Source organism: Balaenoptera borealis, assembly GCF_965194805.1.
Source record: "Balaenoptera borealis genome assembly, chromosome: 14".
NCBI classification, from domain to species: domain Eukaryota; kingdom Metazoa; phylum Chordata; class Mammalia; order Artiodactyla; family Balaenopteridae; genus Balaenoptera; species Balaenoptera borealis.
Window position 1 is genome coordinate 42,687,298 of NC_138875.1, and position 27,933 is coordinate 42,715,230.

The window sequence follows — 27,933 nt, forward strand, 5'->3', positions numbered from 1 at the left end:
CTTGTGCTTTTTAAAATCATGCTTATAGTAACATTTTAAAAAAATACTTTCAGACATGCAGGCTTATTTTTGATAATTTAGGAAATAGAGTAATGTATAGAGAAGAAATATAATTGACTAGTAATTCCACTATTCAGTTTTATAATATAATTCTTTCTACTACTCTTTCTATGCAAAACTTCCTGTTTTAAAAAGCAAAATAGTATCACATTGTATCCTTCCATTTAGCTTAATGTTGTGAATATTTATGGTATCACTATGTAAGTTTATCAATTATTTTTAGAAGCCCCTTAATACTCCATCATGTAGTATTTTCTAAATTATTAAATGTTGATTTTGTTTTTTCTGCCATAATTTACCTGTGAAAAGGATACCTTGCCAGTTATTTTTTTAAGATAAATTATGGGACCTGGGTCAAAAACCAGCAAGGCTTTTTAAGCTCTTGATATGTATAAGGTCCATGCTCTTAATTTCTACCTTATTCCTATAAAAATAAGCGTTTTTGCTTGTTTTATAAACATATGCCTATTAAAAGCTTTTTTTAACTTTTAAGAATCTTTGATTCTTAACCAGTGGTTCCTAAACCTTTCAAACATAGCATGTCTTTTTTACAGTAAACACCTCGAAATGCTCCACTTTTAGATCCTGAAATGCAATTTATAGTTAATATAAATTATGCTCACAATTTAAATATATATGGATAATGTCTTGATTTTAATATAAATAATATGTTATTTATTTTAAAAGTAATATATAATCAAATAACATGTATTTTGGTGTGGAAATATGGGGAGTCCACATCACTAGAAGATACAATAAAGTCATCAGCTGCTTCTGTCTGTCCCTCAAATCAATGAAGAAGCCGCAGCTACAACTGTCCTCTGATACAGGTGTATTGTGGCAGCTCACAGAATTCAGTGACATGAACTTTACAAACGGTGAAAGACTAGTGGTACAGTTCCAAACAAAACATAGCACAATACTCCCGCGATTTACAAGGTAGTGTATTCCTGAGACAATTCAACATATCTTTTAAAACATGCACAAAAACTTTGTTTTTATACCTAAAATGAAATTAAACTTTAGGCTCAGGAAACCCTATTCAGGCTTTCACCTACAAAAATATCCAGCATGACTTTTTAAAATTCACATGGGAACAGGGACAGTTCTTAGTTGATTGGTACTGCCTGGAGAATGTCTGAGCTTTCCGTAAGCTGGTCCTCCCACTTCATGCCTATTTCACCTGCTATATATTTTCCAGATGTCCCCTAGAAGTGGTAATGCCCTTTCTGAGAAGCACTGCTATGGACAACTAGCCTAGGATTTGAATACAGGAATGAGAATAATACATTCTCAGATCTATTCCTTGATAATGAATTCATAACTCAGTTCCTCCCATTTTGAAGAGACTGGCCTTGAGGTTCAAAACCCACAATTTTCCATAGATTTGCACTCATTATGTCAAATGAATTCTCCCTCCATCCTTTTTTCTACCTTCTGTTTACTTTTTTGTTTTTAAATTCGCCAGAGCCTAAAAGTAAAAATTGGAAGCTATAAGATAAAAGTAACTCAACCAGGCCCTTTGGTTTAATTTTATTTCTTTGCAAAAAGGAAGCAATTAAGTGTCAATGGCTATAGCAGTTATGCCCCCAGTCAAAAAACTAAGCCACATATGATTACTAATTCCAGTTGTATTTCTAAAGTATAATTCCATTTTTATTCATCGTTCAGCTATTTTCAATATCTCCTGAGATTACAGTTACATCCTTTTCTAATTTGGAAGTCACCATCAATTAAATTACCATGTTTAACATTTACAATAGGGACACCACAATATCCAACAGTTTGCTACAAATATAATGCCACAAAAAGACAAGGCTCAATAATCTTCAAAAATGCATGTTTTCATCAGTTTCAATCATTCATAAATACGCTGTTTGCACACTCACCATTGGAGGGTGTGACTAGGCGTACACTGAACCATCTATTCACTCAGTTGGTCTCTAAAATGCCTGGCAGTGGTTAGTAAGTAATCATATTCCACAGGAAGAGAGGTTTTTTCCATCTGGGAAATAGCTAACAGAAGTGGATATTGAACCATGACCTTAAATTGATGAGCACCAAGGGGTGGACAAATTAGTAAAGCAATCCAGAGAGACTTGAATACATTCTCACTACTGCAAACCAACCATCATACCTATATACTACCAGAACAGACTCTCAGAATGGTTATAATCACATTTTTAAATAATAAAAATAGGGAAATATTATACATTTCCATTATATTTTTGTAAACATAGAAACTTTATAAACATAAAAACTAAGGAAAAGTAAATATATATACCAAATTAAAATGTTTCACAGATACATAAAATATCACTTATGGATAACTACAATAAATATTTGCTATTCTAATTTAAAAATTTTAGTTCATTGGCACATTATATAATATTTGAGAAACACGGTTAAATAGTTTTACTGGAATATTTATTTGCTCTGTAGGGAAGAATATTTGACCTGTATTCTGTTGGTATTTTGTGAGCAAGATAATTGCTTTACGAATCTGTATTCTTTCAGCATTAACTTAATAATGTGCCTGGACTTCAAATATGTATTATTTCCAACTTGAGGTCTTGCAAGATAACTTTTTAATGACAAAAGTTTTAAATTCTTATTTTTCCAAGGTTTTTGAACTGCTCTAGGGAGTTCCTTAAATATTATCTGTATCAGCAAGAGATATGATTAATAGGAGAAAATTAGCTCTAAGTAGTCCTAAAGTAGTTTATTTAGCAAATAATCATTACATGGAAGATATTTTGCTTGGTACAGAGGCTACAAAACAAGGATGGAGAACCTTTACTGAGGATTTACCAGGTACTAGATTTGCTTAAAATCACTTGCTACTGAGCAGGTGTTTTTATTCTTTCTTTGCAGAGGGATGAGACATAACATCTTTCCTCTAGAAACTCACATTCTGTTAAAGACAAGTGAAATTAGTATGGTAAATGAAATTATAAGGGTGTGATCAGATTGTTGCGAAAGCCAGAGGAGAGTTCTTCTAGTTCTGCCTGGGAAACCCAGGAGGGCTTCCCAGAGGAGGCACTATTTGAGCCAGACCATGAGAAATGAAGGAGATTATGAGAGCTAACAGATGATAGTCCAGACACATGGAGCCTTTTGAAACATGAAAGTTTCCTGAGTACCAAAAACAGTCATCTCTGTGAGTGAAACTTGAGATTCTTGGGAAGAAATAAAAGGAGAGTGGATTGGACATGAGGGTTTAAATTAGACTGTGGGCATTTTATATGCTCTGTTAAGTTATTTGGACTTTAAGTACATGCCAGAGATGAGTGGGAAGGAGAGTGACATCTCCAATTTTTAGGAAGCTTCGGAACCCTAGGGACAACAAAATGTAGATGTACTGGGGCAAAGGTGAGGTCCCAATTCAGCAAGAATTCCTTTCTCTACCACCTACATTTCAGATTTGCTATTTAATTGTAACAGTAGTTAAATTTGAGCTAATGCCGAAAAGTAATTACGGAGATTAATCTGCTATAAGGTATTTTGAAGTTACAAATGAGTGATTTGGGAATACCTACTCTTCCATGCTGCAGTGTTAGCCCAGCTAATGAGGAATCAAAGTTTAATTTTCTCCCATAGTTTCAACTTATATAACTGTATATATAGATTATTATTCTTTCTATCATAAATATTTTTCATCTTTTTCTCTTTTTATGATCTCTCAAAAAACTGACATTATGGTTTTCCTCAAACAGTGACTTTTTATCTTTTTTTTCTTAGATTGAGAGGAAGGTTACTTCTGTATAAAATTTTTCCTTAGTGTATGTATTTTCCTTATGTAATGATATGTCAATGTATATCTGAGTAGTGATGTACAGTGCATGATTCTCTTGGTCTCTCAATAGTACTATGAAGCATGTAGATCAAATGGTTTCCCTTTTCTATAGATGGGGAATCTGAATCTAAGAAACTTTCTTTTGGATACATCTATGGGGTTTTGAAGGGGGGAAACTGGGAACAGCCTCAATTTCTGATTTTATTTTTTGTCTTTCTGTTACTCATTTTGCTTTACTATTTGGTTTTCTGGCTTCATTGAGAATTCTCCCACATTTGTATAGAAATGATTCTTTTTTTAATTTTAGGTGAATCTTTGGCTTAGGATGTTATTAATTTCAAGTGGATCAACGTCAGGATATGAGTAGGTGGTTTGAATTCAGAGAGAGAAATTCATCATAATATGTTAATACACTTTTTGGTGCCAAAGTCAGGGGAACATATGGTTTACTGGGTTCTCCATGAAGACTGCATTTTTGTTAATTTCTTTTAAAACCAGTTATTTTAGGCTTAACAGACGAAGAGTCTGACTTATTTGTTTTATGCCAAATATATTCATTTTTATAATTTATTTCTCATAATCTCTCCGTTCCTTGTCCTGTCTTTTCTCTTTAATCTAGCCAGTTTAAAACCCATTAGTTACTCTGAAACAATAATTTTATGTGTATTGGGGAAATTTAGCCATAGTCACAAGTTTATTATGAAATTAGATGATATAATAGCTTGACAAATTGGGCTATGCTTCCTAAAGAGATTTACGATGTTTAACATGACTCAGGTGGTAAATACCACAAGCCCAGTGGCCTCAAGTAATACACGTTTTTCTCTCAGTTACTCAGCACTTTGGGAAAGCATGGTTTCTGCAGAGCTAGCTTTTCTAGATAGCTGTGGGGTAGCCTTGCAAATGATTTTACTTTCATTTGTAGTGGAAATATTCCTAAAATCTCAGTGCATCTTCATTTCATGCCATAACTCTTCGGATCATAACCTTTAAAGATGGATTTAGTTATTAATATTAATTTTTACTAAGGATTGTGTGGTGCTGACATCAGCTTTAAAACTGACATCAGCTTTAGGTACCGCAGAGCAGGTGATGGAACAGGTGATCTTGTAAAGTCTGTCCTAGAGAAAACTCCCTGAGGCAGGTCAACTCACTTTATTGGTAATTTACCTCTTTCTCATAATGGTGAAGGGAGCCTGACTTTCTGACAGGCGTGGCAGCAAAATTGATCTTTACCTATTAACTTTGCTGAAATGGATCAATCTCTCATATTATCTCTCATCCTCAGGAAGAAGCCCCATCTTTCCCATGCTATCAGTGTTCTTTGCCTGGTCAACAATGTTACTTCTTTCTTGCTTCAACAATCCAATGGCTTCTCAATGTCTACTGGACAGTCTGTATTTGTCCTTATTTACACCCTGTTAAAAGAATATAAGGAAAACTACCTCTCACTGTTTTAGGAGTTTATGCAAAGCTATTTTCTAAGAGCTCTTACCTGCACTCATTCATCAAGAGCAAAGTGATACTTACATAGGTCAAAAACCAAGTCACATTTATTTTTAAGCTCCCTTTAATGTTTTGCCTTGAACACAAGCAAGATCAAAATAGCCTTTTCAATGAAACAATTAAGTTGAAAGTCCGGTGAGATTCCTACATTAAGATCAAACTTCTCATTAAATCACTTCTCTGGTAACATTCTGTGTTCTTATTTTTCTTGGTTTTGGTGCTAGTTCTGTTATTTAAGAAAACATAATAATGCATTCTGGGTCTGATATTCAAGGACCCTCAGGGAACTCCCAGCGCCCAGTAGTAACCTTCGCTTTTTTTCATCTCTGAGGTTTGAGACTAGCCTCCTATTTCCAAATCCTCTATGAAAATATCAGTGAAATTTAACAGAAGTCAGGGTTCCGAGTTCTTGAAAGAGGGCAAAGAGCCAAAGTACAAAAAGAGGTCACACTTGCAACTGTGAACTGAAGTTATAAAATAGGTAGATATAAGTGAAAGTTTATCTGACTCTCATGGGCATTATGATTTCCATCAATAAACGGCAATTAAAGTAAAGCTTTCTACTATATGCCAATCTCTCCTATTCATTATTTATTTTTGCTACATGATTTCTTTCTGGTGGGGGGACCTGAGAAGTTTAGAGAAAGAACATAGCCTTCAATTCGGGCATTTGGAGAATAGAGTCTGGAAACTCAGAAGCAGTGGCGTGTTTGAACTGCATATGTGGGTGTATATACAGAGTTGCTATACTTGGGGATTGCTAATACATACATAACTTTTCAAAAAAGCCTCTTTTTCAGATTTTTAAATTATCATTTTTACTATAGGACATACTGGACTCAAAAACCGTTAGAGCTTCCAAGAACCTCACAGACCACTTAGTTCAATAGGTTTATTTTATAAAAGAGACAGGCCTGGAAAATTCCTTTTTTTTTTTTTTTAAACATCTTTATTGAAGTATAATTGCCTTACAATGGTGTGTTAGCTTCTGCTTTATAACAAAGTGAATCAGTTATACACATACAATATGTTCCCATATCTCTTCCCTCTTGCATCTCCCTCCCTCCCACCCTCCCCATCCCACCCCTCTAGGTGGTCACAAAGCACCGAGCTGATCTCCCTGTGCTATGTGGCTGCTTCCCACTAGCTGTCTATTTTACATTTGGTAGTGTATATATGTCCATGACACTCTCTTACCCTGTCACATCTCACCCCACCCCCTCCCCATATCCTCAAGTCCATTCTCTAGTAGGTCTGTGTCTTTATTCCCGTCTTGCCACTAGGTTCTTCATGGCTTTTTTTTTTTTTTCCTTAGATTCCGTATATATGTGTTAGCATACTGTATTTGTTTTTCTCTTTCTGACTTACTTCACTCTGTATGCCATAAAAAGAAATGAAATGGAGGTATTTGTAATGAGGTGGATGGAGTTAGAGTCTGTCATACAGAGTGAAGTAAGAAAATTTCATTTTTAGTTTCGATTTCCTTTCCTTCCTTCCCTCCTTCCCTTCTTCCTTCCTTCCCTCCTTCCTTTCTTCCTTTCTTCCTCCCTCCCTCCCTCTCTCTCTCTTTCTTTCTTTCTTCAGTGATTATTTTCATATTTCACTAGAAACAGAATTTCTCTTTAAAAAGAAGGAAAACAGACCAATACATACAAAGAATTTAGCTCCCTTTAGATTTCAGAGTAATGTTCTGAGTAATGAAAATCAGAATGCTTCATAAATTTCAAATCTTAAGGCCATAATACATTCATAGCATGAAGAATTTGAATACTATTTTAGATGCAGAACTCAGAAGGTCACATTATTTTATTCAATTGCATTTTTCTATCATATATTATTGCCTGTGAAGCAAGTTTGAGAAGTCCAATGAAGCTGTCAAGCTTCAAATGTCTCCATAAGTGTGAGGAAAATTTCCTTTCCAGGGAACTGCTCAGCTATCCATGTATCTTCTTGAATTCTTTATTTAAGATCCTGCATTTGAGGTCATTCTAAAAATACAGAACACTTTCTGCAGTTTTTTACATTAAATGAACTTCTTGAACTACCATGTATTTGATCATTCATATTCTAAGAACAGAATTTGTTGAAATCATTTCAAATACCCAGATTCAGGTTTAAATGCCAAGTTCTTCGCCATTCATAGTATCATCTCAGCTATATTGGAGAAATGAATCAGGACATGTATGGGAAACACATCATACATAATTATACTAATGTTTGTGTGTCCTCTTACACCTTAATTTGAATGCACGTACATTTTCTCATTTAATTTGTTTCCCAAAACTCAGTGAGGTCTACATCATTACTGCTCTTGTTCATGCCTAAAAATTACACAAAGAGGAAATGCAGTGCCTCATTGTTGCTCCTATTTTCTTTCTATAGAAAGGACATTTGGGGGATTTAGAGATATGTGAATGTGGAGCAGAATCTTTAATGCTCCCAACACACCCTCCTTCCAGCAGTACGCCTTTTCTCAGGCAGTCTGGCAGCTCCGGTTCCACTCCTGTGTTTATTTGTACGCCCATCTCAAAGCGCACCTGCTTTAAGAAGCACTCCTTGGATCAACTCGCAGCCCACAAATCTAAGTCCCTTTCCTCCTTCTCTGTGTAGCAATGACTATCAGCACAGCATAGTTGAGGACTTGATTATATTCCCAGGTAACACTGTAATGGCCTCCAGGTGTCTTTTGGAATATTGACTCTATAAATTTTTATCACTCTGTGGGATTAAAACAGCTTTGGCCTGCATCACTTTGAGCCCCAAAGATACCTAGTTGTGTACTGGGAAAAGGGTAAGCATTAAATAAACATCCATTCGTGGCTTGATGTAACATGGCAAAAAGTTCAGTTTTTTTTTTTTTTTTTTAAATTATTTATTTATTTATGGCTGTGTTGGGTCTTCGTTTCTCTGCAAGGGCTTTCTCTAGTTGCGGCAAGTGGGGACCACTCTACATCGCGGTGCGCGGGCCTCTCACTATCGCGGCCTCTCTTGTTGCAGAGCACAGGCTCCAGACGCGCAGGCTCAGTAATTGTGGCTCACGGGCCTAGTTGCTCCGCGGCATGTGGGATCTTCCCAGACCAGGGCTCGAACCCGTGTCCCCTACATTGGCAGGTAGATTCTCAACCACTGCACCACCAGGGAAGCCCCAAAAAGTTCAGTTTTAAGGAAGGAAAGAGCCTTTTAATGAGATGCCCGCCAACACAATAGGAAATGTTCAAGCCCGAGAATGGTGTTATGTGGCCACATAGAGCAGGAATCATTGAATTAATACTGCAATTTAAAATGTTGTCTGACAACTTGGTAAACACAGTTTTAACACCAAATGGGGAAAATCACAAATACAATATGATAGGGAGGAAGGGTGTAGGCTGGGGAAAGGAAGTCTCAACATTTAGTTCTTTGAGCACAATTGCTTTCCACTGTTCAGTGAGAAAAAGAAGGCAGCTTTTAGGTTCCTGACAAAGCAATTATGGTGAGACCCAGACGCTGGGAGCTGACCTGACATTTGCCCTTGGGTAGTTGTCATAGCAGCAGGCTGAATAGCGCAGCTTGATACAATTACTACTGCAGGCTCCGGACAGAAGTTGTGCCCTAAATGCAGCACATGTGAACATTAATATACAAGTATGTATATTAAGTCTTCCTTAGTGGTGGCCGTCTCTCTCCTTTACTCGGCGCTCATCTAATTTTAAGTACTCATTTCATAAGAAGTCCATGTTTAAAGGCAACAACAGCTACATGCCTTTGGAAGACTTGCAGTGATGTATCTGGGGTATTGTTCCTTGGGGAGAAGTTATTTTAAACAGTGTTGCTAACAAAAGAAAGGTTTAGATGCTGTAAACTGGATGTAGCACTTTTTTTTTAAAGCTATGTATGCTGTCTATTCTCATCAAATAGATAATTTTGTCCTTATTTTCTCTTTGCTTATTCCCAAATATATGCGTGCACCTCTAGATCTGTGTCTTATAATCAAAAGATAGCTATTTAAAGTTATCTATAAAAAGATGTGTATCTAGGTAAACACAGTATGTCCACAAAAAGGAGAGGGTATCTGTCAATATGTTAAAAAAAGGCTTTGGGATCATTACTGGGGTACTCATTTGAGTTTTTACAATACTGCTTTAGTTTAGTAGGCTAAATTTGGTGTTAATGTAGACATGTTCTCCCAAAACTGAAGCCTTAATAGCAATGTTAAATTATGTATCATTATATAGTCATATTTTATAACCAGTTATAATTATTAATGCATGTATAATCTCTAAACACTCAGATAAACTGTTAACTGCATAATTTTTTAACTAAAATATTATTTCTATTCCAGTGATAAATAAAATATATGAAAATCTTCTGCCTAAAACAAAAAAAAAGAATAAAAATCCTAATATTCTATCTGATCAGCAGAGAACCTGTATATTCTAAATCATGACCTTAAAGAATTTCTAATGGATACATGTATATGTATGGCTGAGTCGCTTTGCTGTGCACCTGAAACTATCACAATGTTGTTAATCGACTATACCCCAATATAAAATAAAAAGTTTAAAAAAAAAGAATTTCTAAATATTAAATATAATCTGAATAGTAATAATTTACTTTTGCTTAAAGCTTGAGGAAAATTAATATGACATATTGACACTATAGTAATTTCAAACCAGCATTCCAGAAATTACAAAAGGATGCATATAGAATAATCTGAATACATGATAACCTAAATTTAAGATATCAAATTAAAATTGAATTTTGTCTCTGTTATGACTCAGGTTAAAAATTAGGGGAGTTTTCCAAAAAGCCTGGAAGCACAATTTGTTTGGACACGAGAATATGTAAATATCAAAATTTAGTGTATTATAATGAACTTACTTTTAAGAATGTATTTAAAAACATAAAATATATTCACCTCAATAGCACAAAAATTGAGGGTATATCCAATCTAATCTAAATCGGTATATTATATATGAAGAGAGATACTCTCGTGTATTATTCCACTGGGAAAACGTTAAGCAACATTTGTCTGCTGTCTCAGGCCATTGAAATAGAGCTAACTAACCATCTCTATATTGCAATCTGCAGCCCTCAAGAATGAGGGCTAGATAGGAAAGTATCCAATGAGTACACATTTAGAGATGAGGAAACCTGGCTTACTTTTCTTCTCAGAGGTAACTTTTGAATTAGGAATTTTCAAATCATTTCATTCATTAAGTAATCAGTGAAACACCACACCAAAATCTTAACCTTGTTTTTATTTCAAACTTAGAAGCGACCCAGGAGAGCATGATCTGGTATTCAGTGACTATTGAAAGCAACTGCAGGAGAGCAGTGCCACGAATTAGGAGATCTAACGCATGGAAATCTCTTACTTGAAAGTGTTAGAAAAGTTAGTCAAAAATGGTTTAAGCAAAAGGGAAATTATAAGCTCAGGTAACTAAAAATTCTAGCAGTAGTCCAGCTTTATATGCATGTGGTTGATTGTCTTATAGATAAATAAGATCTCTCTCAGATATCTCTTGGCTCTACACCATCTTTGTTGCTTCTATTCTCTGACAAGTTCTCCCTCATGGTAGCAATATGGCTGCAGAAGCTCCAGTTTTCCATCTTCCCTATTGACTGACTATGATTGGGTTACACATTCAACCCTGAAGCAACTGCTGGGGCCAGGAGAACAGAATAGGTTGCATGCTCAGTTTTGAATTCATGTATGTAGTCAGCTATACACAGCACATGGAATAAGAGTGGGAAAGGAAAATCAGATACAGTTATTAAAAGAGGGAGGGGAGGAGATGAATGCTGAAAGATCAAAGGAAAACAATGTTTGCTCTAGTGGGCTCTATGAGTTTCCTAGGGATCCCATGACAAAGTACCACTAACTCAGTGGCTTAAAACATCAGAAATTTATCATCTCCCAATTCTAGAGTCTAGAAGTCCAGAATCAAGGCATTGGAAGGGCCATGCTGCCTCCAAAGCCTCTCGGGAAGGATCCTTCCTTACCTCTTCCAGCTTCTGGTACCCTTAGGCATCCCTTGGCTTGTAGCAGCCATCACTGCCTCCATCTTCACATGACCATCTGTGTCTACATCTCTTCTATTCTTACAAGGATACCAGTCATATTGGATTAGGGCCCACCCTAATTCACTATGGTCTCCTCTTAACTAGATTACATCTGCAAAGACCCTATTTCTAAACAAGGTCACATTTGTAGGTATTAGGTGTTAGGACTTCAACATATGTTATTTTTTTTGTTTTTTTTTATATCAGTCATCAATTTTATTCACATCAGTGTATACAGGTCAATCCCAATCGCCCAATTCAGCACACCACCATCCCCACCCCACCGCGGTTTTCCCCCCTTGGTGTCCATACGTTTGTTCTCTACATTTGTGTCTCAACTTCTGCCCTGCAAACTGGTTCATCTGTACCATTTTTCTAAGTTCCACATACATGTATTAATATACGATATTTGTTCTTCTCTTTCTGACTTACTTCACTCTGTATGACAGTCTCTAGATCCATCCACATCTCAACACATGACTCAATTCCGTTCCTTTTTATGGCTGAGTAATATTCCATTGTATATATGTACCACAACTTCTTTATCCATTCGTCTGTCGATGGGCATTTAGGTTGCTTCCAGGACCTGGCTATTGTAAATAGTGCTGCAATGAATATTGGGGTGCATGTGTCTTTTTGAATTACGGTTTCCTCTGGGTATATGCCCAGTAGTGGGATTGCTGGATCATATGGTAATTCTATTTTTAGTTTTTTAAGGAACCTCCATATTGTTCTCCATAGTGGCTGTATCAATTTACATTCCCACCAACAGTGCAAGAGGGTTGCCTTTTCTCCACACCCTGTCCAGCATTTGTTGTTTGTAGATTTTCTGATGATGCCCATTCTAACTGGTGTGAGGTGATACCTCATTGTAGTCTTGATTTGCATTTCTCTAATAATTAGTGATGTTGAGCAGCTTTTCATGTGCTTCTTGGCCATCTGTATGTCTTCTTTGGAGAAATGTCTTTTTAGGTCTTCTGCCATTTTTGGATTGGGTTGTTTGTTTTTTTAATATTGAGCTGCATGAGCTGTTTATATATTTTGGAGATTAATCCTTTGTCCATTGATTCGTTTGCAAATATTTTCTCCCATTCTGAGGGTTGTCTTTTCATCTTGCTTATGGTTTCCTTTGCTGTGCAAAAGCTTTGAAGTTTCATTAGGTCCCATTTGTTTATCTTTGTTTATATTTCCATTACTCTAGGAGGTGGATCAAAAAAGATCTTGCTGTGATTTATGTCAAAGAGTGTTCTTCCTATGTTTTCCTCTAAGAGTTTTATAGTGTCCGGTCTTACATTTAGGTCTCGAATCCATTTTGAGTTTATTTTTCTGTATGGTGTTAGGGAGTATTCTAATTTCATTCTTTAACATGTAGCTGTCCAGTTTTCCCAGCACCACTTATTGAAGAGACTGTCTTTTCTCCACTGTGTATCTTTGCCTCCTTTTTCATAGATTAGTTGACCATAGGTGTGTGGGTTTATCTCTGGGCTTTCTATCTTGTTCCATTGATCTATGTTTCTGTTTTTGTGCCAGTACCATACTGTCTTGATTACTGTAGCTTTGTAGTATAGTCTGAAGTCAGGGAGTCTGATTCCTCCAGGTCCGTTTTTTTCCTTCAAGACTGCTTTGGCTATTCGGGATCTTTTGTGTCTCCATACAAATTTTAAGATGATTTGTTCTAGTTGCGTAAAAAATGCCATTGGTAATTTGATAGGGATTGCATTGAATCTGTAGATTGCTTTGGGTAGTATAGTCATTTTCACAATATTGATTCTTCCAATCCAAGAACATGGTATATCTCTGCATCTGTTGGTATCATCTTTAATTTATTTCATCAGTGTCTTATAGTTTTCTGCATACAGGTCTTTTGTCTCCCTAGGTAGGTTTATTCCTAGGTATTTTATTCTTTTTGTTACAATGGTAAATGGGAGTGTTTCCATAATTTCTCTTTCAGATTTTTCATCATTAGTGTATAGGAATGCAAGAGATTTCTGTGCATTAACTTTGTATCCTGCAACTTTACCAAATTCATTGATTAGCTCTAGTAGTTTTCTGGTGGCATTTTTAGGATTCTCTATGTATCGTATCATGTCATCTGCAAACAGTGACAGTTTTACTTCTTCTTTTCCAATTTGTATTCCTTTTATTTCTTTTTCTTCTCTAACTGCCGTGGCTAGGACTTCCAAACCTATGTTGAATAACAGTGGTGAGAGTGGACATCCTTCCTGATCTTAGAGGAAATGCTTTCAGTTTTTCACCATTGAGAATGATGTTTGCTGTGGGTTTGTCATATATGGCCTTTATTATGTTGAGGTAGGTTCCCTCTATGCCCACTTTCTGGAGAGTTTTTATCATAAATGGGTGTTGAATTTTGTCAAAAGCTTTTTCTACATCTATTGAGATGATCATATGGTTTTTATTCTTCAATTTGTTAATATGGTGTATCACAACATATGTTTTTGATGACACAATTTAACTTGTAATGTCTATCCTCTCCCATCCTTGCCAAATTCATGTCTTTCCCACTTGCAAAATACATTCACCCATCCCAACTTCATCAGAAGTCTTAACCCATTCCAGCATCAACTCTAAATCTAAAATCTCACCTAAATATAATCAACTCTAAAAGTCTCAAATCCTATCTTCTAAATCATCTAAATCCATTATGGGTGAGACTCTGAGTATGGGCCATAGTGGGGCAAAATTCCTATCTATCTGTGGACCCTGAAACCTAGAAAACAAGTTATATCTTCTGAAATACAATGATGGGAGAGGCATAGGATAGACATTCCCATTCCAAAAGGGAGAAGTGGGAAGGAAAAAAGGGGTCACAGATCCCAAGCAAATCTAAAACTCAACAGAGTAAATTCTATTAGATTTCAAGTCCTCGGAATAATTGTTTATGTCTCCATGCTCTGTCCTCCCACCACAACTGGGCAGCAGCCCCATCCTCCTGGCCGATCTGGACGGTGGCCCTGCCCTCTCAGCCTGAGACATCTAGTTGGCTGGCCTCAGTCAGCTGTGCCTTCTCTGATCTCCGCATCTTCGGCTTTGCCCTAGGAGTCGTTCTTCTTTCATTCCATCCTACTTCTGTCCCTTTCAGTTCAGGCTTGCAGTTTTTCTGCTGGTATAAAATTCTCAAAACCTTTATCAGTCTTCCATGGATGTCAAGGTGATCCACACTAGTTGACACATCCTTCCTGGATAACTTTGTCTCTATCCCTAGCCTTTGCTGAGATTGTTGACTGGACCCATAAGTCACACACCTAATCTCTTTGGCATAGAGCTGTCCAGCCACACCCTGTTTCTAAAGCACACTATCTGGAAAGTATTCCAAATCATCAAGTGCCAGTTCCTTTGTGTTAGTAAATTCAACCCATAACCTAGGCTAATTCCAATTTTTGCATTCCATTTTTTAAAGGGTGTGTGTATGGCTTTATGCCCATGTGTTACACCTAATGAGAGTTTACCAACAGAACTAGTGAAGGCATAGAATTTAAAGTGTGTCTATAAATGCAAAATATATAACTACTTCCAATTCTATTTAAATGGAAAAAAATTTATAAACTGAGTTTTATTTACTTAAATATTTGAGGTAGAGCTAATATCTGTATTCATTTATTTGTTTTTTAAAATTACATGAGTTTTATCATGAGGAGACAGTTATATATAATCTTTCTCTTTCTCTCGTGCATAGTGTAGACAAACTCTTACACAAAATGAAATTTCACAGCAAAATGTGAAGAAATGCTAGTCATCTGAAATCAATGATAGATATGGAGAGTACAAATATTGGAAATACAATTTTTAAAAAAGAAGGTAAATATTAGCCCTATTGCCTATTGATAAATGTAACAAATATATATACTCCATTATGCTGTTACTGTCAAACATAGTAAGTACTTTACACACCTCCACACCCTCACACCCACAAAATCTGTTCTTTTTTTAAAACATCTTAATATTTTATTTTTCCTTAATAAATATTACATATAAGTGGCATGGACATATATACACTACCGAATGTAAAATAGATAGCTAGTGGGAAGCAGCTGCATAGCACAGGGAGATCAGCTCGGTGCTTTGTGACCACCTAGAGGGGTGGGATAGGGAGGGTGGGAAGGAGACACAAGAGGGAGGAGATATGGGGATATATGTATATGTATAGCTGATTCACTTTGTTATAAGGCAGAAACTAACACACCATTGTAAAGCAAGTATACTCCAATAAAGATGTTAAAAAAAATTTTTTAAATAAATATTACATATAAAATAAGACTATTACATAGATTTTAAATGGTTTGTTTTCTGCCTTAGAGGCAAAGCTCTTACAGAACCCAGTGATTCATGCATGCAAACCCTGTATATATATATATATATATATATATATATATATATATATATATATCCCCTGATCAAGGCCATTTGTAATAAGACTAATAATAAGTGCTTCTTAATGATGAGGAGGAAAGCAATTATTAATGAGCTACTTCTTGAAAAATACTGGCCATTCATTAGCTCTACAGTGCTGACCAAGATTTAAATGTGTATATTCTGTTCTAAAATCCAACTAAAATTAACCTCTCTGTATATATTGCTGTCTTTTGTTTCTTTGTTTACCTTTTGCTTTTCTGTGAATATGAAAGCACTATAGAAAATTTGACAGTGATTTATTAATTATGGAGGTGCCACGCAAGGCAGGTCTGAAAAACTGTGTGTATCTTAGCAGGAAGGCAAGCACATTAACAGCCCGGATGCACCCCTGTGCAAGGCTGAGGGGATAAACATCAGGGCTGCTTGGCTGCAAATTCCTTCCCTTAATCCCTTCCCAAACAACCCAATCAGGAGGAAGAAAGGGCCTGCATCTCTGCCTTTGTAACATGTCAGGGCCCTGTGTTCTTCGAACCTCAGATGTGAAGTCAATATAATGGATGCTTTTGTATTAAGTAAGTCAGGAGCCCCTGTTCATGAGACACAGATGAGGAACCTGGGGCTGGGTTATAGCTATGACCACAGGGTCCAATGCAAAGATGGATAACACTCATTAGGTCTTATGAGTATTCCCAGGAATAATTCAGTTCCCCTGCATTTTAACATGTGGCTTCCTTCAACAAGTCAGAAAAGCCCTGCTCCAGTATTTTGAAGATAAATAAGTAAATAAAAATAAAACTGAATTGAATCATTCATTTCTCAGTACATTAAACCTATACATTTCAAAAGTATATAGGAGGGGTGGCAGAAGGCAAACGTGTTTTATTTGGCCTGAACATTGCTGCAAATGTTTGCATTTGAAGGCTTTTCAATGAGGCATGTACTCTTAAATTTTCCACTGTCCCCACATCTTCCCATTGTCCCATAGCCAGACCTCTTCACCACATATATACCTTGCCCGGTCCCTAGAGACAGTTGAATTTGATGCTTTGTAATAGATCAAGACTTTTGAAATACCTAGTATTAGCTGCGTCTTTTATCATCCAAACATATGTGCCAATATTTTTGCTTTAAAAAATAAAGCTTTACTAATTCTTTGAAAAAAATAATTACGTTGAGAAATAAGATAGTCTTGAGATGCTTATCCACTATAACTTATATGAATGCAAAGATACTATCTCCTCCACACATTTCTATGGCAGTATAGAAACTTATGTTTAAAGAATAAGAAATAGGAATAAGAAAGCTATTTAAATTTGACTCTTCTCTATATTTTCGCATGGATGAATATATGGCTTTGCCCTTGAGAGGATACTTGCTATTTTAGAAGTAATACATGTATCAGTCAGATTTTATGAGTATATGAATATACATCAGTCAGAATATACGAATATAAATCAAACTCAAGCTGACTTACAAATTTTGTCCTTAACCAACCACTGAGTTAAGGTTTGCTTCCTTAAAATCCTAACTTTTTTTGCTTGATTTCCATTAGCTACTTGAAACCAGCAGCCTTGCTTGGCACAAAATATGAAACAACCGGGCAGATATTTTTTACCACCTTGACATGAGTCTATCAATTTTGGTTTTAAACTGAGTTGTCTGTTATTCCTGGCAAGTTCAGAGGGAAGATAAGCCTCTGGGTCCCCAAATAAGTAAATATATTATTTATGTTTGGTCATAGCAAAGATATCTTTCATTTAAAAATGGGACCAGAGTCTCTAAGCTAGGATTATAAGACATTTATAAAGCAAACCAAAAAAAAATTAAAAAGGCATTTAAAATGAAGGATGCCTGGCATTAAGGATCCTGAAAGCCGACAGCTCATAAAATACTTTAAAGTAGTGGAAGGGGAGGAGACCTTCAAGATGACAGAGGAGTAAGACGTGGAGATCACCTTCCTCCCCACAAATACATCAGAAATACATCTACATATGGAACAACTCCTACAGAACACCTACTGAACGCTGGCAGAAGACCTCAGACTTCCCAAAAGGCAAGAAACTGCCCACATACTTGGGTAGGGCAAAAGAAAAAAGAAAAAACAGAGACAAAAGAATAGGGACGGGACCTGCGCCTCTGAGAGGGAGCTGTGAAGGAGGAAAAGTTTCCGCACACTAGGAAGCCCCTTCACTGGTGGAGACGGGGGTGGCAGGGGGGAAGCTTCTGAGCCACGGAGCAGAGCGCAGAAACAGGGATGTGGGGGCAAAGCGGAGAGATTCCCGCACAGAGGATCAGTGCTGACCAGCACTCACCAGCCCGAGAGGCTTGTCTGCTCACCCGCCGGGGTGGGCAGGGGCTGGGAGCTGAGGCTCGGGCTTCGGAGGTCAGATCCCAGGGAGAAGACTGGGGTTGGCTGCGTGAAGACAGCCTGAAGGGAGCTAGTGTGCCACGGCTAGCCTGGAGGGAGTCCGGGAAAAAGTCTGGAGCTGACTAAGAGGCAAGAGACCATTGTTTCGGGGTGTGGGAGGAGAGGAGATTCAGAGCACCACCTAAAAGGGCTCCAGAGATGGGAGCGAGCCGTGGCTATCAACGTGGACCCCAGAGATGGGCCTGAAATGCTAAGGCTGCTGCTGCAGCCACCAAGAAGCCTGTGTGCAAGCACAGGTCACTATCCACAGCTCCCCTCCCGGGAGCCTGTGCAGCCCTCCACTGCCAGGGTCCTATGATCCAGGGAAAACTTCCCCTGGAGAACACACGGCGCAACTTAGGCTGTTGCAACGTCATGCCAGCCTCTGCTGCCACAGGCTCGCCCCACATTCTGTGCCCCTCCCTCCCCACCAGCCTGAGTGAGCCAGAGCCCCCTTTAACCCCCTCCTGTCTGAGCAAAAATCAGATGCCCTCAGGCGACCTACACACAGAGGCGGGGCCAAACCTGAAGCTGAACTCCAGGAGCTGTGCGAACAAAGAAGAGAAAGGGAAATTTCTCCCAGCAGCCTCAGGAGCAGCGGATTAAATCTCCACAATCAACTTGATGTACCTGCATCTCTGGAATAACTGAATAGTCAATGAAGCATCCCAAAATTGAGGCAGTGGACTTTGGGAGCAACTGTAGACTTGGGGTTTGCTTTCTGCATCTAATTTGTTTCTAGTTTTATGTTTATCTTACTTTAGTATTTAGACTTTATTATCATTGGTAGATTTCTTTATTGATTTGGTTGCTCTCTTCCTTTTTTTAATATATAGATATACATATATTTTTCCTTTTTCTCTTTTTGTGAGTGGGTATGTGCATGCTTCTTTGTGTGAAATTGTCTGTATAGCTTTGCTTTTACCATTTGTCTAAGGGTTCTGTCTGTCCTTTTTTTTTTTTTTTGTATAGTTCTTAGCGCTTGTTATCATGAGTGGATTTGTTTTTTGATTTGGTTACTCTCTTCTTTCTTTTTTTTATTTTCTTTTTTTTCCTTTTATTATAACAATTTAATTTTTTTATTTTTAATAATTTTTAAAAATGTTTTATTTTAATAACTTTATTTTATTATTATTTCTTTCTTTCTTTCTTTTCTTCTCTGTTTTCTTCTGAGCCGTGTGGCTGACTGGGTCTTGGTGCTCTGGCCAAGTATCAGGCTTGTGCCTCTGAGGTAGGAGAGCCTAGTTCAGGACATTGGTCCACAAGAGACATCCAATCTACAGATCATCCAAAATGAAAATAAATACGGAAACACAAACTTTAAATGATACATTAAACAAGATGGACTTCATTGATATTTATAGGACATTCCATTCAAAAGCAGCAGAATACACTTTATTATCAAGTGCTCATGGAACATTCTCCAGGAGAGATCATGTCTTGGGTCACAAATCAAGCCTTGGTAAATTCAAGAAAATTGAAATCATATCAAGTATCTTTTCTGACCACAGCGCTATGAGACTAGTTATCAATTACAGGAAAAAATCTGTAAAAAATACAAACACATGGAGGCTAAACAATACATTACTAAATAACCAAGAGATCACTGAAGAAATCAAAGAGGAAATCAAAAAATACCTAGAAACAAATGACAATGAAACACAATGACCCAAAACCTATGGGATGCAGCAAAAGCAGTTCTAAGAGGGAAGTTTATAGCTATACAAGCCTACCTTAAGAAACAAGAAACATCTCAAGTAAACAACCTAACCTTACACCTAAAGCAATTAGAGAAAGAAGAACAAAGAAACACCAAAGTTAGCAGAAGGAAAGAAATCATACAGATCAGATCAGAAATAAATGAAAAAGAAATGAAGGAAATGATAGCAAAGATCAATAAAACTAAAAGCTGGTTCTTTGAGAAATAAACAAAATTGATAAACCATTAGCCAGACTCATCAAGAAAAAAAGGGAGAAGACTCAAATCAATAGAATTAGAAATGAAAAAGGAGAAATAACAACTGACACTGCAGAAATACAAAGGATAATGAGAGATTACTACGAGCAATGAATCCAATAAAATGGACAACCTGGAAGAAATGGACAAATTCTTAGAAAAGCACAACCTTCTGAGAATGAACCAGAAGAAATAGAAAATATAAACAGGCCAATCACAAGCACTGAAATTGAGACTGTGATTTAAAGTCTTCTCACAAACAAAAGCCCAGGACCAGATGGCTTCATAGGCGAATTCTATCAAACATTTAGAGAAGAGCTAACACCTATCCTTCTAAAACTCTTCCAAAATATAGCAGAGGGAAGAACACTCCCAAACTCATTCTACGAGGTCATCATCACCCTGATACCAAAACTAGAAAAAGATGTCACAAAGAAAGAAAACTATAGGCCAATATCACTGATGAACATAGATGCAAAAATCCTCAACAAAATACTAGCAAACAGAATCCAACAGCACATTAAAAGGATCATACACCATGATCAAGAGAGATTTATCCCAGGAATGCAAAGATTCTTCAATATACGCAAATCAATCAATGTGATACACCATATTAACAAATTGAAGGAGAAAAACTATTTGATCATCTCAATAGATGTAGAAAAAGCTTTCGACAAAATTCAACACCGATTTATGATAAAAGCCCTGCACAAAGTAGGCATAGAGGGAACTTTCCTCAACATAATAAAGGCCATATATGACAAACCCACAGCCAACATCATTCTCAATGGTGAAAAACTGAAACCATTCCTCTAAGATTAGGAACAAGACAAGGTTGTCCACTCTCACCACTATTTTTCAACATAGTTTTGGAAGTTTTAGCCACAGCAATCAGAGAAGAATAAGAAATAAAAGGAATCCAAATCGGAAAGGAAGAAGTAAAGCTGTCACTATTTGCAGATGACATGATACTATACATAGAGAATCCTAAAGACTCTACCAGAAAACCACTACAGCTAATCAATGAATTTGGTAAGGTAGTAGGATACAAAAGTAATGCACAGAAATCTTTTGCATTCCTATACACTAATGATGAAAAATCTGAAAGAGAAATTAAGAAAACACTCCTATTTACCATTACAACAAAAAGAATAAAATACCTAGGAATAAACCTACCTAAGGAGACAAAAGACCTGTATGCAGAAAACTATAAGACTCTGATGAAAGAAATTAAAGATGCTACCAACAGATGGAGAGATATAACATGTTCTTGGATTGGAAGAATCAACATTGTGAAAATGACTATACTCCCCAAAGCAATCTACAGATTCAGTGCAATTCCTATCAAACTACCAATGGCATTTTTCACAGAACTAGAACTAAAAATTCCACAATTTGTATGGAAACACAAAAGACCCTGAATAGCCAAAGCAATCTTGAGAAAGAAAAACCGAGCTGGAGACATCAGGGTCCCTGACTTCAGACTATACTACAAAGCTACAGTAATCAAGAGAGTATGGTACAGGCACAAAAGCAGAAATATAGATCAATGGAACATGATAGAAAACCCAGAAATAAATCCACACACATATGGTCACCTTATTTTTGATAAAGGAGGCAAGAATATACAATGGAGAAAAGACAGCCTCTTCAATAAGTGGTGCTGGGAAAACCGGACAGCTACATGTAAAAGAATGAAATTAGAACACTCCCTAACACCATACACAAAAATAAACTCAAAATGGATTAAAGACCTAAATGTAAAGCCAGACAGTATAAAATTCTTAGAGGAAAACATAGGCAGAACACTCTATGACATAAATGACAGCAAGATCCTTTTTGACCCACCTCCTAGAGGAATGGAAATAAAAACAAAAATAAACAAATGGGACCTAATGAAACTTAAAAGCTTTTGAACAGCAAAGGAAAACATAAACAAGATGAAAAGACAACCCTCAGAATGGGAGAAAATATTTGCAAATGAAGCAACTGACAAAGGATTAATCTCCAAAATGTACAAGCAGCTCTTGCAGCTCAATATCAAAAAAACAAACAAACCAATACAAAAATGGGCAGAAGACCTAAATAGACATTTCTCCAAAGAAGATATACAGATTGCCAACAAACACATGAAAGAATGCTCAACATCACTACTCATTAGAGAAATCCAAATCAAAACTAAAATGAGGTATCACCTCACACCAGTCAGAATGGCCATCATCAAAATATCTACAAACAATAAATGCTGGAAAGGGTGTGCAGAAAAGGGAACCCTCTTCGACTGTTGGTGGGAATGTAAATTGATACAGCTACTATGGAGAACAGTATGGAGGTTTCTTAAAAAACTAAAAATAGAACTACCATATGACCCAGCAGTCCCACTACTGGGCATATACCTTGAGAAAACCGTAATTCAGAAAGAGTCTTGTGCCACAATGTTCATTGCAGCTCTATTTACAATAGCCAGGACATGGAAGCAACCTAAGTGTCCATTGATAGATGAATGGGTATAGAAGATGTGGCACATAGATACAATGGAATATTACTCTCCATAAAAAGAAAGAAAACTGAGTTATTTGTAGTGAGATAGATGGACTTAGAGTCTGTCATACAGAGTGAAGTAAGTCAGAAAGAGAAAAACAAATACCGTATGCTAACACATGCATATGGAATCTTAAAAAAAAAAAAAATGGTTGCGAATAACCTAGGGGCAGGACAGGAATAAAGACGCAGACATAGAGAATGGACTTGAGGACAAGGGGAGGGGGAAGGGTAAGCTGGGACGAAGTGACAGAGTGGCATGAACATATATACACTACTAAATGTAAATAGATAGCTAGTGGTATCAGCTGCATAGCACAGGGAGATCAGCTTTGTGACCACCTGGAGGGGTGGGATAGGGAGGGTGGGAGGGAGATGCAAGAGGGAGGGGATATGGGGATATATGTATATATATATAACTGATTCACTTTGTTATAAAGCAGAAACTAACACACTATTGTAAAGCAATTATACTCCAATAAACATGTTAAAAAAAAAAAAAAAGTAGTAGAAGGAATGAGTGAGCCCAGTTAGGAAAAGTCAGCCTTCAGTGAGCAACCCCGAAAAGGCATACATCTTAGAACGAGGCCCTCATTTTTAAATTAGCCTTCTATGGAATTGAAGAAGATTATATTGGTTTTTCTGGTGGATAGTGCTAAATACCCAACATATACAGCATTTTACTCTGTAGTACTCAAAGAGCTTTACAAAGATTAATATAACCTTACTTAGATGGACTCTGCAGGGCAGATAGAACTGTACCTCTTTGTCCACCCGAAGACACCAGGACCAAAAGGGTGGAGGGCAGGGGCCAGCATTTTACGGAAACTCTGGATGAGCCTCTGATAAGCACTGGAATGTTCTTACGTGCTGTTCCCTGGTTTATACACAGAACTGTATCCCATCGTTCCCTTTGCAAGGGCACATGAAAAGTAAAGGAGGAGGAAAGAAAGTTGTAGTTCATTTGCATAATTTAGGCTCCTGGAAATTAAAAACTATTCATTACCTTGGTGATTTTGTACTGAAATTTAAAAAAAAAACAAACAACTGCTTATCAGCAAATCCAGCCTCCTGCACAGTGCCTGTGTTAAAACAAACGGAGCAAATCCCAACAAAGAGGAGTTTTGAAGTGGAGATAAGGCTGAATTCATGGAGAAATATCCTGTGCAGTTCCATTATTTTCACTTTGCGTAATTTTATTTTTAAAGGCTATTTTAGAATAAAAACAATCCTTCCTTAATAATTGGATGATTTTTTGTTTTGTTTTTTCTTTTCGTTTTGTTTTTTTGTTTGTTTGGGTTTTTTTTTAATTAATTAATTAATTTATTTATTTTTGGCTGCGTTGGGTCTTCGTTTCTGTGCGAGGGCTTTCTCCAGTTGTGGCAAGCGGGGGCCACTCTTCATCGCGGTGCGCGGGCCTCTCACTATCGCGGCCTCTCTTGTTGCGGAGCACAGGCTCCAGACACGCAGGCTCAGTAGTTGTGGCTCACGGGCCTAGTTGCTCCACGGCATGTGGGATCTTCGCAGACCAGGGCTCGAACCCGTGTCCCCTGCATTGGCAGGCGGACTCTCAACCACTGCGCCACCAGGGAAGCCCCTGGATGATGTTTTTATTTGAAGCTATAGTTTAGGGCAGTTGGCAAATTTTAAAATATTAAAAAACAAGCTTTAATTTTTGCCTATAAACATCTGAAGATATGCCTAAAAATAGATATATTTAGTACTAGGCATGCTAAAAAACTTAATGTTTAGCATCCATTATAGTAAGTATTATTTATTAGGTAAACAGATAGAAAATAGAATACTTTTTATTTGAAAATTTTCTCAATTCTATTGTCGCATTCTTTCCCATTAAAATACATAAGCATTGGATATTAAAATGATTTTACGAGCCATCTTTCTTTTCTGCCTTTTGTGTCTTAAGTGCCTAACAAAATTAACTTATACTGTGGAACACTGAGTGGGTAAGATCTGCTTTGGCTACCAATTTCCCTCTACCTGTTCTAGACACCTGTAAAAGAGTTCCCAGCAGTGTTTGACAGAGTAAGCCTTATAATGATAATTCCCTGATGAAAAAAACAAATACTACTTTTTGTCTTCTGTAGTTAAATACCTTCAGTTCCTTTAACTTCATTATAAAGTGTTGAGATCTTCCAACAACCTGGTTTTTCCCACCTGGATGGTGTTTGGTTTATGATGGCTTATAGTGCGGCTCCCAGGAAGCCTTGACTTGCTCAGCCAAGCACATCAGTTAAGCCTGCACACTACACAGAGTTCCCACATTTAGATCTCAGTTACTATACTTAGCACTGTGTGAACTTGGATAAGTCCCTTGGCAACCTTTGTGCCTCTGTCTTTTCAATCTATAAAATGAGAGTTTAACAATATCTAATTCATTGGGATGGGTGGATCAAGATAATATGACAGTCAATTAGCACAGTTCCTGGCAAAGAGTAAATGCCCAATAAATATTACCTGATAATATAATATTTCTCTCTTTTTTTGAGTTTGCATCATTCTTTATTCAAGGAATAATTAATTGCCAGCAGGTCCACATTCTAGGCATTATATACTTTTATTAATTCAGCCTAAGATGACATTAGATATTTTTGTCTAATTCATCTGTTTGTTAAGTCTCCTATTATGCATTCCTAATATTAAATGTTCTCTATTGCTAGACTTAAATCAATTATAATTAAATCTGAAGTGTTACCTGTTTCCCATGCTAACCTGTAAGTTCACTGGAAGCAAACTTCCTGTCTGTATCGTTCACTATAACGGCAGTGTCTTGCACATTGTATGTGCTCAATAAATATTTTAATAAATGTTTTAGTTAATTATAACCATACATTTTTGCAGAGGTGCTAATGTTATATTTCTTCCTCACTTTCTGTGTATAGGTCATGTTTTAGATTTAAGTGTAAGGCTATACTTTTAGCTCTGTTAAATTTGTCTTATAAAGTATTAGCCTATAATGAAGTTGTTCATATCCTGTGGCTGTTGACTCCCCATTGTTTAGTGTTTTCCCTCCTTCTTCACATCCTGTTTCTGAATGTTCAGTATTTCGTCATTGTACTTATGTGTCTCAATTTAAATATTGAATAGCATAGGGCTTAGGGCAAAACCCTGTGGCATACCTTCTAAAGATCTTTCTTCTTGTTGCACCAATTTGTTCACTAGTCTTTGGATGTGGTCATTCTATTAGATGTGAATCATCCTCATGGTGCTGTCTTTCAGCAACTCTGCCTTATTTTGCCACATGCCTTGTTTTATGTATAGAAAGTCACCATGATCTGCCTTTCTATTAATAGTTCTTTCACAAAGAAAATGAGATAAGTTTACTAGGTGTTGTCTCTTACCACTATTAACAGAGTTTTAAAATGTTTAATTTATAAACTTTAATGACTTACACTGCCATTATAATAGAAACTGTGATTTTTCTGCTTACGTATCTTAAATTTTCTTTTTCTATCAAAGAGAACTTCAGATAGAGTTTGCCATCTCATATATTAAAACCATTTCAAAGGGCAAGAATCTGAAATAAAAAGATACACTTAACATAACTCTCCAAATGCTAAACATATTGCCTTGCTTCACAAACTTTTCCTACCAGTAATCTAAAACATACATTAAAGTTTTAAAGTGTACATGTCTTCTGACATGGAAAATTGAATCCTTGCCTTTATCTCTACCCCACTAAAACCCTACTAAAGTGATTGAAAATGAAAATAAAGAGTTTAGATCTACACAGAGGTAGAGAATGAGGGAGGACTCAGGAAAGGATGAGAGATTCACCTCATTTTTGGAAAATGGAAATCTGACCTCCAAGTGACTATAGGGAGATACTGATAAGGAGCCATTCAATCCCTGTAGACCCTGGAACGTCTAAGAACTGAGGGCACCAGGTATTTCAGAAAGTGGAGTTATATGAATATGAAAGTAAGAGAATTGATTCAGTGTATCTGAGAAGTTTTTTAGACCCCCTAGACGCCCTCCTCAACTCTGTATTACCAGGAGACCTCTTTTTCTTCCCACCCAAGAAGGAGATAAGAGGTTTATTCTGTAGAGAAATAGAGGCAAAAAGCTCAAAACCTTGGGATACCAGTTATAGCAGCAAGAAAAATATACTGAAAATGGGCAAAATAAATTCTTCAACCTAAAGATTACATATCTCTGCTACAGGTCTTTTTCACTTTTTAGCTCCAAAAATAGACAGCCTAGTTATTCCCTCCACTAGGGAGACTAGAATTCTTCTCTCAAAAATTGAGGAGCCAGAGAGGGAAAGAACTATAGATCCTGGCTTCAAATATCAGAAGCAAAGCAAAGAACAGAAGAAAATTGTCAAGCAAAACAGTTCATATCCTCAGAAAGATTTAAAAAAATAAAAGGTATTTTCTCAAAATGAGAAATTAATGCATGAAAAGGAACAATAAACAAAATCAAACTCTTGGAATATAAAAAATATACATGATAGTCAAAAAGCGTTTTAAGAATTGGAAGGCCATTTGGGAAATTACCCAGAAATTTAAAAAAATAGACAAAGAATGGAAAATGAAATACAAAGGGTTTTTTTTGAAGGATCAATTTAAGAGAACCAACATCTGGATAATTAGAGTTATAGAGAAAATAGAGAGGAAGGAATTATCAAAAATAATTTTTTTTTCTAAAACTGAAGAAGCTGCATTAGCAGGATGAAAGAGCCCATAAAGTTATCAGGACATGTAAATGCAAAAAAAACCTACATCAATCACATCATCATGAAAGTTCCAGAGCACATGAGATGGAGAGACAAATTTGAACTCCAGGCTCCAAGGAGGGGAAAAAAAAGTCACATATGAAGAATCATAAAGCCAGAGGATGTTAACCAGCAAAACCATTCTCAACACTAAAAAATATGGGAGCAAAACCCACAAAATTATGCAGAAAATTTTATATCCAGCCAAATTATCAATCAAGCATGAGGGTAAAAATAATTTAAAATAATTTTCTGGAGTCTAGCTTATGTATAGCCTTTTTCAGAAGGTTACTGGAGAACATTGTCCGCTGGAACAATAGCATAACCCAAGGAAGAAGTTAATGAGTCCAAGAAGAGAAAATACAAAATGGGAGAGAGGGAAAAAGATATGGAGAATGACGCTATGTCACAGACCTAGAGAATCCTCTTTCTAGATTGGAATAAAAGGATAAAGAGTTCCAGGAGAGAGGGAATATGGAACTGATGGAACCCCTGATGGATTTGATGATATGGAA

The 27,933-nt window shown here is 36.7% G+C and overlaps 1 protein-coding gene across 10 annotated transcripts in view; it reads left to right on the forward strand.

The window, feature by feature from the left end:
• The window catches only part of NOL4 (nucleolar protein 4), a 410,102-nt gene that overhangs the window by 313,865 nt on the left and 68,304 nt on the right, over window positions 1-27,933 (forward strand). The gene's annotated exons all lie outside the window — the stretch shown is intronic.